The following is an 18,626-nucleotide window of genomic DNA, read 5'->3' as shown; positions in this document are numbered from 1 at the left end:
CAAGAGACTAGATCATCATCTTCTAGTGAATATGAATCTATAGGACAAGAGACTAGATCATCATCTTGTAGTGAATATGAAAAGGTTTCTGTAGGACAAGAGACTAGATCATCATCTTGATGTGAATATGAAAAGGTTTCTATAGAACAAGAGACTAGATCATCATCTTCTAGTGAATATGAAAAGGTTTCCATAGGACAAGAGACTAGATCATCATCTTGTAGTGAATATGAAATGGTTTCTATAGGACAAGAGACTAGATCATCATCTTGTAGTGAATATGAAAAGGTTTCTATAGGACAAGAGACTAGATCATCATCTTGTAGTGAATATGAAAAGGTTTCTATAGGACAAGAGATTAGATCATCATCTTCTAGTGAATATGAATCTATAGGACAAGAGACTAGATCATCATCTTCTAGTGAATATGAAAAGGTTTCCATAGGACAAGAGACCAGATCATGATCTTGTAGTGAATATGAAAAGGTTTCTATAGGACAAGAGACTAGATCATCATCTTGTAGTGAATGTAAAAAGGTTTCTATAGGACAAGAGACTTGATCATCATCTTGTAGTGAATATGAAAAGGTTTCTATAGGACAAGAGATTAGATCATCATCTTCTAGTGAATATGAATCTATAGGACAAGAGACTAGATCATCATCTTGTAGTGAATATGAAAAGGTTTCTATAGGACAAGAGACTAGATCATCATCTTCTAGTGAATATGAATCTATAGGACAAGAGATTAGATCATCATCTTATCGTGAATATGAAAAGGTTTCTATAGGACAAGAGACTAGATCATCATCTTGTAGTGAATATGAAAAGGTTTCTATAGGACAAGAGACTAGATCATCATCTTGTAGTGAATATGAAAAGGTTTCTATAGGACAAGAGACTAGATCATCATCTTGTAGTGAATATGAAAAGGTTTCTATAGGACAAGAGACCAGATCATCATCTTGTAGTGAATATGAAAAGGTTTCTATAGGACAAGAGACTAGATCATCATCTTCTAGTGAATATGAATCTATAGGACAAGAGATTAGATCATCATCTTGTAGTGAATATGAAAAGGTTTCTATAGGACAAGAGACTAGATCATCATCTTCTAGTGAATATGAAAAGGTTTCCATAGAACAAGAGACTAGATCATCATCTTGTAGTGAATATGAAATGGTTTCTATAGGACAAGAGACTAGATCATCATCTTGTAGTGAATATGAATCTGTAGGACAAGAGACTAGATCATCATCTTGTAGTGAATATGAAAAGGTTTCTATAGGACAAGAGACTAGATCATGATCTTGTAGTGAATATGAAAAGGTTTCTATAGGACAAGAGACTAGATCATCATCTTGTAGTGAATGTAAAAAGGTTTCTATAGGACAAGAGACTAGATCATCATCTTGTAGTGAATATGAAAAGGTTTCTATAGGACAAGAGACTAGATCATCATCTTGTAGTGAATATGAAAAGGTTTCTATAGGACAAGAGACTAGATCATCATCTTGTAGTGAATATGAAAAGGTTTCTATAGGACAAGAGACTTGATCATCATCTTGTAGTGAATATGAAAAGGTTTCTATAGGACAAGAGACCAGATCATCATCTTGTAGTGAATATGAAAAGGTTTCTATAGGACAAGAGACTAGATCATCATCTTGTAGTGAATATGAAAAGGTTTCTATAGGACAAGAGACTAGATCATCATCTTGTAGTGAATATGAAAAGGTTTCTATAGGACAAGAGACCAGATCATCATCTTGTAGTGAATATGAAAAGGTTTCTATAGGACAAGAGACTAGATCATCATCTTCTAGTGAATATGAATCTATAGGACAAGAGACTAGATCATCATCTTGTAGTGAATATGAAAAGGTTTCTGTAGGACAAGAGACTAGATCATCATCTTGATGTGAATATGAAAAGGTTTCTATAGGACAAGAGACTAGATCATCATCTTGTAGTGAATATGAAAAGGTTTCTATAGGACAAGAGACCAGATCATCATCTTGTAGTGAATATGAAAAGGTTTCTATAGGACAAGAGACTAGATCATCATCTTCTAGTGAATATGAATCTATAGGACAAGAGATTAGATCATCATCTTGTAGTGAATATGAAAAGGTTTCTGTAGGACAAGAGACTAGACCATCATCTTGATGTGAATATGAAAAGGTTTCTATAGGACAAGAGACTAGATCATCATCTTCTAGTGAATATGAAAAGGTTTCCATAGGACAAGAGACTAGATCATCATCTTGTAGTGAATATGAAATGGTTTCTATAGGACAAGAGACTAGATCATCATCTTGTAGTGAATATGAATCTGTAGGACAAGAGACTAGATCATCATCTTGTAGTGAATATGAAAAGGTTTCTATAGGACAAGAGACTAGATCATGATCTTGTAGTGAATATGAAAAGGTTTCTATAGGACAAGAGACTAGATCATCATCTTGTAGTGAATGTAAAAAGATTTCTATAGGACAAGAGACTAGATCATCATCTTGTAGTGAATATGAAAAGGTTTCTATAGGACAAGAGACTAGATCATCATCTTGTAGTGAATATGAAAAGGTTTCTATAGGACAAGAGACTAGATCATCATCTTGTAGTGAATATGAAAAGGTTTCTATAGGACAAGAGACTTGATCATCATCTTGTAGTGAATATGAAAAGGTTTCTATAGGACAAGAGACCAGATCATCATCTTGTAGTGAATATGAAAAGGTTTCTATAGGACAAGAGACTAGATCATCATCTTGTAGTGAATATGAAAAGGTTTCTATAGGACAAGAGACTAGATCATCATCTTGTAGTGAATATGAAAAGGTTTCTATAGGACAAGAGACCAGATCATCATCTTGTAGTGAATATGAATCTATAGGACAAGAGACTAGATCATCATCTTGTAGTGAATATGAAAAGGTTTCTGTAGGACAAGAGACTAGATCATCATCTTGATGTGAATATGAAAAGGTTTCTATAGGACAAGAGACTAGATCATCATCTTCTAGTGAATATGAAAAGGTTTCCATAGGACAAGAGACTAGATCATCATCTTGTAGTGAATATGAAATGGTTTCTATAGGACAAGAGACTAGATCATCATCTTGTAGTGAATATGAATCTGTAGGACAAGAGACTAGATCATCATCTTGTCGTGAATATGAAAAGGTTTCTATAGGACAAGAGACTAAATCATCATCTTGTAGTGAATATGAAAAGGTTTCTATAGGACAAGAGACTAGATCATCATCTTGTAGTGAATATGAAAAGGTTTCTATAGGACAAGAGACTAGATCATCATCTTGTAGTGAATATGAAAAGGTTTCTATAGGACAAGAGACTAGATCATCATCTTGTAGTGAATATGAAAAGGTTTCTATAGGACAAGAGACTAGATCATCATCTTGTAGTGAATATGAAAAGGTTTCTATAGGACAAGAGACTAGATCATCATCTTGTAGTGAATATGAAAAGGTTTCTATAGGACAAGAGACTAGATCATCATCTTGTAGTGAATATGAAAAGGTTTCTATAGGACAAGAGACTAGATCATCATCTTGTAGTGAATATGAAAAGGTTTCTATAGGACAAGAGACTAGATCATCATCTTGTAGTGAATATGAAAAGGTTTCTATAGGACAAGAGACTAGATCATCATCTTCTAGTGAATATGAATCTATAGGACAAGAGACTAGATCATCATCTTGTAGTGAATATGAATCTGTAGGACAAGAGACTAGATCATCATCTTGTCGTGAATATGAAATGAATTAGTTTACAGATTATTTAGATGCAAATAAAATAAATACAATTAGATTGAGAGCTTATGATGTAAAACAATAAATAAATTATTAATTAGTAGTTAATTAAAAATAAGCCTATTAATTACAATTAAAATTGATTGTTGTAATTATAATGTATTGACTTAGTGATGTGTTAATGTCGCTGTTACTGACTTTTTCGGCCGTAATCCAAAGAACGAACTTCAATTAACAAAACTATGACTTAATAGTTTCACAATTATGTGAATGTCTTCAAATTATTCAATATGTTTAAATACATACATATTAACATTTGTGAAATATATTTTCAACACAAATAACCATAACACTGAGTCGGTAAGTCGTTATAACGGCCAGCATGTTCCGTGGAATTTGGCTTGGAGCAACACTTAACGTCATAAGCTTTCCGGGATCAAACGTAGGATGATTTCATCACAATTTATGAGTGCCGCATGAGGCTAATGCCTAATAGTGTTTCACTGAGTTAAAAACTGTAGGCTTTAAAGAACACTAAAATTACAGAGTTATGAGCCACAACAATCATTAACAGACGGAACTTACAAGTCCACGGACAGCGCCACGGATTAGGTACCACATGATTAGTTGCATAAACCGAGTGAACCCAAGCTGTGGGGCTACGTGATCAGACTTTCAAGATGCTCGCTGCGTTTAAGATTACCGTGGAACTATGGCACGTGAGGAACTTTTGTGTTAGGAATCACGTGCGTGCTAGAAAGAACTATTGGTATTCTAACAATAATCACACTTAATATAACGTGAATATTCACTGAGAAAGCAACACCAATAAACTACGACTTAAACAGGTTTTCGAAAAGCAACTGAATCCAGGAAATGTAAGAACTACACATCTTTCTCTTTGGACTGTGTCTCGTGACTAGAAAAGCGCAGACAACGAAAGATTTGGTCGAAATACGGTGGTGGAAATAGCGCAGATAGCCCATTGTGTAGCTATGTGCCTAACAACTACATAAAAACAAAACTATGAAAATACGACTAAGTATCGGTTGTGGCAGCCGGATGTAGTCACCTGTCATGTTTAATTACTAATAAAGCTGATAACCATGACAAAAAAAAGTAAAATATTAATAACAATAGCGTTCCTAAACCGGTTCTTACTGTTATTAAAATATTTACGATAGGAAATAGCTTGATGCAGAGGTAAGTTAAAGAAGTCTGCCGTCTAGTAAGCCTAACTTTAAACCAGTGTGTTCTCTTAAACGAGGGCTCAGTTTTAGATGATTGTTTTAATTTTAGTTTCATGACTTACATTCCAGTTTTACTGAGCACCAACTGTAAACCAGTGACAGTATCAGTTATTTGGTTTTACAGAACTAACTACTACTTTAAAGGGGTTCTCTGAGAAAGGTACCATTACTCTAATGGTTCAAGATCTTAGAAACCGCTTATTTGTTGTGTATCTAGCGCTCTGGCGGCGTGTGTTCGTCGCATCTGTCACTGTCACAGACGTTATACAAGAAACTAAGGCAACTTGTCTGGAGTATATATATATAATATATGTTATGTGATGATAACCAGGAACTCAGTTGAAGTAAAAATGTATTTCAGGACGGCGCAGATACTAATGAGGTAAAGAACAACATTTCGGCCGAAAGATGACCTCAGAATGACGAAACGTTGTTCTCTGATTTATTAGTAAAAGTATTAATACTCATACCAGCTGTCCAGAGATTCAATTTTATAGTGACATTTGATCTTCAGTTGTATAAGGCATGCGCGGCCTCAAAGTGAAAATAGGACGCGAACCATGGAAACTCGGATCTACGGTCTCTAACAGGTTGAAGATATTCACTTCAACATACGAACAAAGGCTCTAACGGTTTTAATACAAAAAATCTAGTTACAATCAATGTATTAAATCACTTATTAGTTATGGATATAAACGTTCGACAGAACAATAAAGGAAAGGCACCAAAAATATTATGTTCACACTCACTTCTCAACTGGATCTTAAACAAAAGGCACCAAAGATATTATGTTCACACTCACTTCTCAACTGGATCTTAAACAAAAGGTACCAGAGATATTATGTTCACACTCACTTCTCAACTGGATCTTAAACAAAAGGCACCAAAAATATTATGTTCACACTCACTTCTCCACTGGATCTTAAACAAAATGAAACGAAAATATTATGTTCACACTCACTTCTCAAGTGGATCTTAAACAAAAGGTACCAGAGATATTATGTTCACACTCACTTCTCAAGTGGATCTTAAACAAAAGGCACCAGAGATATTATGCTCACCTGACAACGACCGAAGAAGTTCGAAACTTTGATCGCTCCTCTACATAGAGTTTTCTCCACCTATACCAGCATTTTTCACACATAGACCAATAGAATGGTTCTATAACAACAATATTCAGTTTGTTTCAAAGCCCATTGTTCATGAGATATTCAAGAAATCAAACAAACAAACATAATATTACAATGGTTCTATTACAGCAATATACAGTTTCTTTCAAAGTCTGCTGATTATGAGAAAGCCAACAAATCAAAGAAACAAACAGAATATTAGAATGGTTCTAGAACAAAAATATTCAGTTTCTGAAAGTCTATTGCTGATGAGAAAACCAACAAATAAAACAAACACACAGAACAGAATGGTTCTATAACAACAATATTCAGGTTGTTTCAAGGTCAACTGTTCATGAGAAAGTCAACCCATCAAACAAAAACAGAACAGAATGGTTCTATAACAACAATATTCAGATTGTTTTAAGGTCAACTGTCCATGAGAAAGTCAACTCATCAAACAGAAAACAGAACAGAATGGTTCTATAACAACAATATTCAGGTTGTTTCAAGGTCAACTGTTCATGAGAAAGTCAACCCATCAAACAGAAAACAGAACAGAATGGTTCTATAACAACAATATTCAGGTTGTTTCAAGGTCAACTGTCCATGAGAAAGTCAACCCATCAAACAAAAAACAGAACAGAATGGTTCTATAACAACAATATTCAGGTTGTTTCAAGGTCAACTGTCCATGAGAAAGTCAACCCATCAAACAAAAAAACAGAACAGAATGGTTCTATAACAACAATATTCAGGTTGTTTCAAGGTCAACTGTCCATGAGAAAGTCAACCCATCAAACAAAAAACAGAACAGAATGGTTCTATAACAACAATATTCAGGTTGTTTCAAGGTCAACTGTTCATGAGAAAGTCAACCCATCAAACAGAAAACAGAACAGAATGGTTCTATAACAACAATATTCAGGTTGTTTCAAGGTCAACTGTCCATGAGAAAGTCAACCCATCAAACAAAAAAACAGAACAGAATGGTTCTATAACAACAATATTCAGGTTGTTTCAAGGTCAACTGTCCATGAGAAAGTCAACCCATCAAACAAAAAACAGAACAGAATGGTTCTATAACAACAATATTCAGGTTGTTTCAAGGTCAACTGTCCATGAGAAAGTCAACCCATCAAACAAAAAACAGAACAGAATGGTTCTACAACAACAATATTCAGGTTGTTTCAAGGCCTATTGTGCATGAAAAAGCCAACAAGTCAAACAAAACAGAACATTAGAATGGTTCTATAACAAATAATCCAGTTTGTTTCAAAGCGTATTCTCCATGAGAAACTCAAGAAGTCAAAAAACAGAACATTGGAATGTTTCTATAACAACAGTATTTAGTTTTTGGAAGTCTAGTATCCATGAGAAAGACAACAAATCAAACAAAGAAACAGAACATTAGAATGATTCTATAACAACAATATTCAGGTTTTTTGAAAGTATATATGGGTGCTTAAGCCCAGAACGTCCGTCATCTATATCACTCTTCACTACCTGCAGACAGCTGTGGGAAGGAGATGACTACTCTCCCTAGTTAGAATAAGAGAAAGATAAACATACAAACATGAAAAATAAAAATAAGGTACTACCATTTGGGGCAAGATAAAACTTACCTCTTGAAGTTAGAATTTCTCCCCACAGTATGGTAGAGGCACTAGTTAACATGACATCAGTAAAGTGATAATTTACTCTGACTGTCATACTTTTATATGCGACTTAAGGTGTACACCCGCATAAAGTAGTGTCAAGTTCTTAGATGACTTTATTTTTAAATTAAAATAATTTTTAGAAGAATTTCTCTGATTTTGCTTTCGTTGTATTTATTACAGAATAATTTGATAATTTTTTCTAAAATGTCTTTATTAAATCCATTAACTATTAATTTTGGTATCAGTATATGAACATTGTTAATAAAATATTGTAATTATTACAAATTTTACAATATATGAATAACTGTGAAGTTATAATGTTTATAATAGATGGGTATGGAACATAAATTTTAAAATCAAAATATTTTCTTTTATCAAAAATATTTATATTGGCATCCTCTTTATCAATTACTTTAACTTCTAAATCTAAATAATGCGTATCTGTATTAGAAATTGAAGAATTTTCAATTTTTAATTGTGTTGGATAAATGTTGTCAATAACGTTATATATTTCAAAATTATTTGTTCTAATTAAATCATCAATATATCTGTAAGCTAAAGTAAAACTATATGGATTTGAATAATTTTCAATAAATTTATTTTCATAGTAATATATATATAAATTTGCTACACAAGTTGAATAGTTAGCTCCCATTGGAACTCCTATAACTTGTTTAAAATCCTGTTTGCCCCCCGCGACCACAGCGGTAGGTCTACGGATTTGTTATAAACTCAGAGGCTCGATTCCCCTCGTTGGGCTCAGCGACAGCCTGATGTTGTTTTGCTGTAAGAAAACACATACACAAAACTGTTTATTAAAAAATATTAAATTATTATAAATACAGAAACTTATTTTATGTTTTTTGGAACTAATATTTCCTTTTTTACCAGTTCCATAGAAAGATAACAATATTGTTCTGTTAATGAATTTAAAACAAAGGTTAAGTATTTTAAAGGTATTGTGGTTTATAATGTTGTAGAATTGAATACTATTTACTTGCTCACATTTTTTATACAATCTAAAATAGGTTGGTTATTTTTTATTATCCAACACGTATGTCTTCTATTGTTAATACTTACATTTTCTATTTTGTCAAGTAAAATATTAAGTAATTTATTTAATAATATAGTCGGTTGTTTGATAATTGTTTTTATTCAATTGGAAATAAATCTAAATTTAATTGTAGGCTTATGTAATTTTGGAATAACATAAAGAAACGGTAAATCTACATAAGAATTATGTTTATAAGAAAGTTTGTGATAACCTTTAACAAAGTTATTAATTACTGTATCTTTAGATTGGTTGATAAGTTTAAAAGTTTGTATATTAGTAATTTATTTTATTATAAATAATGCATAGCATTTTTTTTTTACAAGTGATACCAATGTTAGATTATAATCTTATTTTTTAGCTGATTAAATGATAAATCTGTATGGTAATTTTTTAAATTTATGTGGGATAATTTTATTTTTATTTTTTTAAGTATATATAATTTCTATTCTTAAAACCATCTAGGTGGATAAGCTGTAATATAATTAAGTTTTAAAATACATTTATCAATATTTTGAAGATATTTTATAATTTTATTTTTATTACATTTTCTTGCTATTCTGTATTTAGTTCCTTTATTGAGTATTTCATGTAATATTTTGTCTTTTATAATATTAAATTACCAGTAATAATGTTTATGAAAAGCATCAACAAATAAACTTTTTTCACATTCACAACATAAATTAACATCATCTACATTTAAATTACCTTAAAAACTTTTATAATTATATATTAATTGATCAGCTGGAACTTCATATTTATAACTGATGGTAGGTCTTAAGGTTTTAAAAATATTATTGTTTATAGAGTGATGAATAATTTTAGAAATCTGTAAATCATTGAATATTTTATGTCTAAAATTAATTATCAAATATGAAAGTTAGTTACGAAGATTTGTGGAACTATTACGTCGTCAACCTCTATATTTATATAAGCAGGACAATTGCCCTGTTTATACATATTGGTGTTTTTACTATTATATAAATTCCTGGGAATACTCTTACCTCCTGGTTGGTCCTGGCTGGGAAACGTCTAAAATAGCAATAGACGGATAAAGGAGTATTCAGTGAGTAAATTAAGACAGAAGAATGAGTGATAGTGGAAAAGATATCACTAGTAAGGAAGGGATGAAGAAGCTAAAAATAAAAACGAATAAAAGGGAAGAAGAAAGAAGTCAGATGAAGGTAGAGGATAAAAAAAAAAGAAGAACAGAGAACAGATGATACAGTAACAGAAAAAGGAGAGGAAAGTTTAGAACATCCTTATGTTCTAAATTAGCTATCTCTCAGATATTAGTAAACTGTTAGAGCATGCTCTGAAAAATCAAGATGAATTTGTGGAAACAATGTTCACCAAAAAAGTGCAAAGTTTGATTAAACCAAAAGAATTGGAAATAGGTGTACATGCTTTAAGAACAGTAGCTAAAGGTGGCATCTTGGTGGAAGTAGAGAAAAAAGAAGAGATTTATTTACTTAAAGATGCATTATTAAATGTAAAGTATTTAGAAGAAAACTTTGATATAAATGTGTCTAAAAAGAGATATCCACAAGTAATTATTTATAGTATAGATAATGATATGAGCGACAAAGAATTTGTTGCTACCATTAAGGAACAAAACTTAGAAATATTTGAAGGTAATGATGTAATTACTGTTAATAAGAAATTTAAAACATTCAGAGATTTCAATTATATTGTTACAATTGAACCAAATACGTTTAAACAATTGTTACAAGTTAATAAAATTAAACTTAATTGGGGAAGGTACGGATTTAAAGAATATGTAAGACCCACAATTTGTTATAATTGTGGAAAATTTGGGCATCTTGACAAATATTGTAAAAACGTTACTATCTGTTTAAAATGTAGACAACAAAGACATCAATTCAAAGATTGTGAAAAACCAGTATATTGTATAAATTGTTATAATCATAATAAGAAATTTAATACAGAATTTGATGTGAATCATTCTTGTATGGATTATGATTGTAGGATTTATCTTAAAGAAATTAATTGTATAATTTCACGTACTGATTATGGTTAGTGTTTTAATGGATCGTATAATTTTACGTACTGATTATGGCTTGTGTTTTAATGGATCGTATAATTTTACGTACTGATTATGGCTTGTGTTTTAATGGATCGTATAATTTTACGTACTGATTATGGCTTGTGTTTTAATGGATCGTATAATTTTACGTACTGATTATGGTTTGTGTATTAATGGATCGTATAATTTCACGTACTGATTATGGCTTGTGTTTTATTGGATCGTATAATTTCACGTACTGATTATGGCTTGTGTTTTAATGGATCGTATAACTTCACGTACTGATTATGGCTTGTGTTTTAATGGATCGTATAATGTCACGTACTGATTATGGCTTGTGTTTTAATGGATCGTATAATTTCACGTATTGATTATGGCTTGTGTTTTAATGGATCGTATAATTTTACGTAGTGATTATGGCTTGTGTTTTAATGGATCGTATAATTTTACGTACTGATTATGGCTTGTGTTTTAATGGATCGTATAATTTCACGTACTGATTATGGCTAGTGTTTTAATGGATCGTATAATTTTACGTACTGATTATGGCTTGTGTTTTAATGAATCGTATAATTTTACGTACTGATTATGGCTTGTGTTTTAATGGATCGTATAATTTCACATACCGATTATGGCTAGTGTTTTAATGGATCGTATAATTTCACGTACTGATTATGGCTAGTGTTTTAATGGATCGTATAATTTCACATACTGATTATGGCTAGTGTTTTAATGGATCGTATAATTTCACGTACTGATTATGGCTAGTGTTTTAATGGATCATATAATTTCACATATTGATTATGGCTTGTGTTTTAATGGATCGTATAATTTCACATACTGATTATGGCTAGTGTTTTAATGGATCGTATAATTTCACGTACTGATTATGGTTAGTGTTTTAAATTCTTTTCTTTTTGTTACTCATATTAATTTGGTAGTGGCACGAGCAGCCAATCAGCAACTTAACCAAGACATCCTACAAAGAAATATGGATATCATTTCCATAAATTAACCTTATTATTTTGAGCAAAATATAGCCAATTTCCCTCAAAGTATGAAAATTGGTTTTTGTTCTGATATCCCGAAGGCAGGGATTATTATTAATAATAAAAATATTAATTATTATATTTTATATTGTACAAACAATTTAGTTTGTGTTAGAATTACTTATGAAAATCTTATTATGATTGGGATTAGTATTTACTGTTCACCGTCGGGAGTCACTGATGATGACCTCAATATGTTACAAAATTTTATTAGAAAGTATATAAATGAAATTATTTTAATTATAGGTAATTTCAATGCTAAATTGGAAATTTGGGCCAGAGGCCGCTTGATGATAAAGGGTTTTCAGTTACTAACTTTATGGATTTAAATGAATTTATATTACTTAATAATTCGGATTCTATACCAACATTCTTCTCAATTAGAGGGGAAAGCTGGATTGATTTGGCCGTGATAAAGTATAATAATAAATTTGATATTCATTTTGAAGTTACTGATTACATTAGTAATAATAATGAATTTGATATTCATTTTGAAGTTGCTGATTACATTAGTAATAATAATAAATTTGATATTCATTTTGAAGTCACTGATTACATTAGTAATAATAATGAATTTGATATTCATTTTGAAGTTACTGATTACATTAGTAATAGTGATCATAATATGATAGAATTGCAATTCTCACTCTTTGATATAAAAAGAGATATTAATGAATTTATAAATATAAATAAACTTAATTGGTTGGATTTGAAAACAGAAATAAGAGAATATATAAATATAAAAATATATAAATATAAAGAATATATAAATATAAAATATAAATCAAATTAAAGATGAGGTAATCAATAAATATAATATTGATAATTATTTATTAAAAAGTACTCAAAAAATTAAAGAAACTTGTTTAAACAAACCTACTGGTGGAATACCAAACTAACGATCTTCAGATACAAACAAACTTACTGGTGAAATACCAAACTAAAGATCTTCAGATACAAACAAGCCTGCTGGTAAAATATCAAACTAAAGATCTTCAGATACAAACCTACTGGTGGAATACCAAGCTAAAGATCTTCAGATACAAACAAGCTTACTGGTGGAATACCAAACCAAAGATCTTCAGATACAAACAAGCTTACTGGTGGAATACCAAGGTAAAGATCTTCAGATACAAACAAACCTACTGGTGGAATACCAAACTAAAGATCTTCAGATACAAACAAACATACGGGTGGAATTCCAAACTAAAGATCTTCAGATACAAACAAACCTAGTGGTGGAATACCAAACTAAAGATTTTCAGATACAAACAAACCTGCCGGTGGAATATCAAACTAAAGATCTTCAGATACAAACCTACTGGTTGAATACCAAACTAACGATCTTCAGACACAAACAAACCTACTGGTGAAATACCAAACTAAAGATATTCAGATACAAACAAACCTGCTGGTAAAATATCAAACTAAAGATCTTCAGATACAAACCTACTGGTGGAATACCAAGCTAAAGATCTTCAGATACAAACAAGTTTACTGGTGGAATACCAAACCAAAGATCTTCAGATACAAACAAGCTTACTGGTGGAATACCAAGCTAAAGATCTTCAGATACAAACAAACCTACTGGTGGAATACCAAACTAAAGATCTTCAGATACAAACAAGCCTACTGGTGGAATACCAAACTAAAGATCTTCAGACACAAACAAACCTAGTGGTGGAATACCAAACAAAAGATCTTCAGATACAAAAAACCTACTGGTGGAATACCAAGCTAAAGATCTTCAGATACAAACACACCTGCTGGTGGAATATCAAACTAAAGATCTTCAGATACAAACCTGCTGGTGGAATACCAAACTAAAGATCTTCAGATACAAACCCACTGATGGAACACCAAACTGAAGATCTTCAGATACAAACAAACCTACTGGTGGAACACCAAACTAAAGATCTTCAGATACAAACAAACCTACTGGTGGAATATAAAACTAAAGATCTTCAGATACAAACAAACCTACTGGTGGAATACCAAACTAAAAATCTTCAGATACAAACAAACCTACTGGTAGAATACCAAACTAAAGATCTTCAGATACAAACAAACCTAGTGGTGGAATACCAAACTAAAGATCTTTAGATACAAACAAACCTACTGGTGGAATACGAAGCTAAAGACCTTCAGATACAAACAAACCTACTGGTGGAACACCAAACTAAAGATCTTCAGGAGTAAAGTGAGAGCTTTACGGAGAAGATTTCAAAAGATTAAAGATATTAATTTAAGACAATATTATAAATTGGAATATAGGAAACAGCAAGCAAAATATAAAAAAAGTTAATTATTTTCACTAAAAAAAGAAGCCTTAAGAAATTATATGATAAGTATTACTGGTAATAATATTTTTGGTATTCCATACAAAACTATCATGGATAAAAAGAAGAAAGATTTACAGATTAATGATGTAAAGGATAAAGATGGGAATATTACAAAGAATAGAAATGAAGTTACAAATGAAATTCTTAATTATCACTTTCCATGGGTGAATCATGATCAAGTGGTCTCTGGAATAGGTTTCAGCGATGAGATACAGGATGATAATGATATTGATTTGAATATAAATGAAGATAATATCACAGAGTATGAAATTAATAAAGTCATCGGGGAGATGGAGGATAGTAAACACCTGGATATGATAATTTAAAGTTGCCTATAATCAAAGAAATATATTTTGCTAACAAAAATTGGTTTATTGAAGTAGTAAACGTTTGACGTGATAATGGTATTTTTCCGCTAGTTTGGAAAAAGGCTAAGGTGACCCTCATCCATAAGATGGTAAAGATACAATGCATGTTAGTAGTTATAGACCAATCTGCCTTTTGCCCATTTGGGGTAAAATATTTGATAACATTTTGAATTATAGATTGACTTACTTTATTGAGAAATTTAAATTAATTGATGATGCATAGTATGGATTTAGGAGAAAGAGATCTACTCTTCATGCATTACAGAAACTTAAGGATTATGTCTATGAAAGTATAAATAATAAGTGCATTACATTATTAATCTCTTTGGAGTTTAAAAATGCTTTTAATTCAGTGGACACCATGATCTTAATTTTATTAAGATTTAAATTATATCAATTATTCATATCAATTATAATACCTAAGTATTTCAGTTCTTTAGTAAATTTAATTCTTTTATTAACAATAGTAATTGTCGGTATATGCGTAATATTCTTACCTTTATAAATTAAAATGAAATTTGATGTATCTTTATTAAGTTTTAATTTATTATTTAAAATCCAGTTGTTAACCTTATTTAATATATCCTCAGACGAAGACGTAAATATGTATGACACTTTTGCTCGCATTAAAATAATGGTGTCATCAGCAAATGCTTGTATGTTTGCATAATTATTACTCTTTAATTTTAACATTCCATCAATATAAAGATTCCACAGAATAGAACCCAAACTAGATCCTTGGGGAATCTCCTTATTATATTTCTTACTTATACTTTCTATTAAAACTTCTCTATTTTCAATAAAGTCAATAATCATCTTTTTCAACTTCCAAACTATTTTTAGATTATTTAAATTTAGAAAATTTATTGAGATTTGGTTTGAATATACAGAAATGATTAAAAACAAAATTTTGCAAATTCAAAGAATTGTAATATTACCCATCGCAAAGACCTATGAAATTATAGCTAGTTTAACACTTAATACTTTAACGGGGATTCCCCCTTTAGATCTAACACTAGAAGTTGGTGTTAAGTTACATGAACTGTTTTTTCTCAAACAAAATGTTAAAATACAAGATGAAGTAATTGGACCAGAAGATATTGAAGTTCTAGCGGAGCTAAATTTACCTCCTTGGATCAACCATAGCTTTAATTGGTATTATGATGGAGATTTAAACAATTTGGCAATAAATTTTATACAGATGGTTAAAAAATTAATAATAAAGTTGGATGTGCTTATATATATATATTTATAATGATGAAATTAAAGATGAAAGTCTGTTTAGATTGAATAATAATACAACAGTATTTATGGCTAAACTGTTTACAATTTTTAGACTTGATTTCATGGTAAATAATAACATTTACGAGGTCTGTTCAAAAAATACGCGGACTGTTTGAATTGCGCGGCTCCAGTTGATTCCAGGGGAATCCGCTTGGTGTCGCTAGGTTCGCACAGATCAGCTGATTACGACGCCATTTCCCGATTACAAATATCTTCATTTGTGTATTAGCTACGCGGTTTTAAGTGAAGTGCGATTTTTTCGTTTGGCGGATTTCAGAATGAATTACCTGAAGGAGCAACGATTTGCTGTGAAATTTTGTGTTAAACTTGGAGAATATGCGACTGAAACTTTTGCTATGCTTAACACGGCTTAGGTGATGTTGCTATGAAGCGTACGGCATGTTTCAAGTGGCATGAACGTTTTAAGGATGGTCGACAGTCCACTGAAGATGATGAACGTCCTGGACGTCCTTCCACGTCAACTGACGACCCACACGTCGACAAAATCAACACCCTGGTGCGGGCAAATCGACGTCTGACTGTCAGGGAGCTTGCTGAAGAGTGTGGGATATCAGTTGGGTCTTGTTACGAGATTTTGACCGAAACATTGAAGATGCACCGCGTTGCTGCGAAATTTGTGCCTCAGAACTCGTGAGTTTTTGGCCAAACACTCGATCACTGTTCTTCCCCACCCCCTCTACTCACCTGACCTTGCTCCTTGCAATTTTTTCTTGTTTCCCAAACTCAAAAACCCTTCAAAGGAAGAAGATTTGAGACGATTCCCGAGATTAAGGCAAATGCGACGAAGGAGCTGGAGGACATTACAAAAGAAGCATACTAGAACTGTTTCAACAAGTGGAAACACCGTTGGGATAAGTGTGTGCGTTGGGGAGGAGAGTACTTTGAAGGGGTCCCAGACCTGTAACTTCTAAATAAAGTACATTTTGTTTTATGACGTCAGTCCGCGTATCTTTTGAACAGCCCTCGTATGATGCAGCGATATATTCTGATTCAAGGTCATCATTAATGGCACTTAAATCATGTAAAGATAATAATTATTTAGTTAATAGAAAAAACTGTTTGTTTTTGGAATTTCGCACAAAGCTACTCGAGGGCTATCTGTGCTAGCCGTCCCTAATTTAGCAGTGTAAGACTAGAGGGAAGGTAGCTAGTCATCACCACCCACCGCCAACTCTTGGGCTACTCTTTTACCAAGGAATAGTGGGATTGACCGTCACATTATACGCCCCCACGGCTGGGAGGGCGAGCATGTTTAGCGCGACGCGGGCTCGAACCCGCGACCCTCGGATTACGAGTCGCACGCCTTACGTGCTTGGCCATGCCAGGCCTAGTTAATAGAATTAAAGAATATATTATCTACAATAATCTTAATCTTACTTTTGTTTGGGTTAAAACCCACATTGGGATCATTTATAATGAAATAGTAGATCTTAAAGCTGAGGAAGCCACAGAGAGAATGGAAATTAATGCTGAATTTGGATATGGTAAAAAACAAATTAAAACAAAATTAAATAAAGAATTATTGATAAATTGTCAACAGAGATGGGATGAAGCTTCTGTTGGTAGATTCACTTATAAATATTTTAATAAAGTAAGTTTTAATAGATGTAAAGGAGATTTCTATATGAATCAAATTTTAACAAATCATGGGGTTTTCCCAGAATATCAAGCAAGATTTTATGGAAAATCTAACTTATGTCTCTGAAGAGAGATAGATACACAAGATCATATAATTCTATATTGCAAAAATTACGATTATATTAGAAAGAAATATTTTCCTAAAAATTATTTAAAATGGGAATTTAAGTATTTATTGTTAAATGTGGGAACAGTAAATGGTATTAAATGTATTATTACTGATATATTGAAAAAGTTATGTTGTAATTTGTTTGATTTATTTGTTTGTGTTTGTTACCAAGTAGGTGATTGATATAATACATTGTAATAATCTTGTATGTTGAAAAAAAAATATATTATTATTATTGATAGAATTGTAAAATAAAAAAGTTGGACTTCGCGACAGTTTTTCTAGGTAGAGGAAGTCTCATTTTAGAAATATTAGGTTTTAGTATTTTGATTTACCCTACTGGCCGGGTTTGATATTGGAGTGATTATTGAGAAGCATTGCTTTGCAACGGCTTAATCATTCTTCGAATACCTAGTGAGGGGTGGGACGATAGCATTTTGGTTTCCGTTTCAAAACTTGAAACACCATTAACTTTTAATCAATATTTTATAATGTCTACAAGTAAGTGTTTTTCATAATCATTTTGAAAGTTATATTTATTTATTACATTAATCAATACTTTTATTTTGAGAAGCTTAAATTCATAAATCTTTTTAAAAATAGTTTACATAAATTAATGTTAGTACAAAAACTATTAACTAAATAACTACACAATTCTGAAAACTTAACCATTTTACTTTATGTCCTTTACCTCTAGCTTTTTATTTTTATGAATAAAGTTATCTATAAAAAACAATTAGCAATTCAATAATCATTACTCAAATTCAAAGCAGTAAAATTATTGAACATTTGGTCTAATCCAAAAGGATATAATGTTTTAGTTTTAAAATGTAAAACTTTTCTCCATTGATGTCTTCATTAACTATTTCTAATATAGTTATCTTAACCGAGGTAAAAGGATAAATACCGAAATGTTTCAAT

The sequence above is a fragment of the Tachypleus tridentatus genome, chromosome 3, assembly GCF_004210375.1.
Source record: "Tachypleus tridentatus isolate NWPU-2018 chromosome 3, ASM421037v1, whole genome shotgun sequence".
Lineage (NCBI taxonomy): Eukaryota > Metazoa > Arthropoda > Merostomata > Xiphosura > Limulidae > Tachypleus > Tachypleus tridentatus.
The sequence above is the reverse complement of the archived record's forward strand: the minus strand, read 5'-3'. Positions refer to the sequence as shown.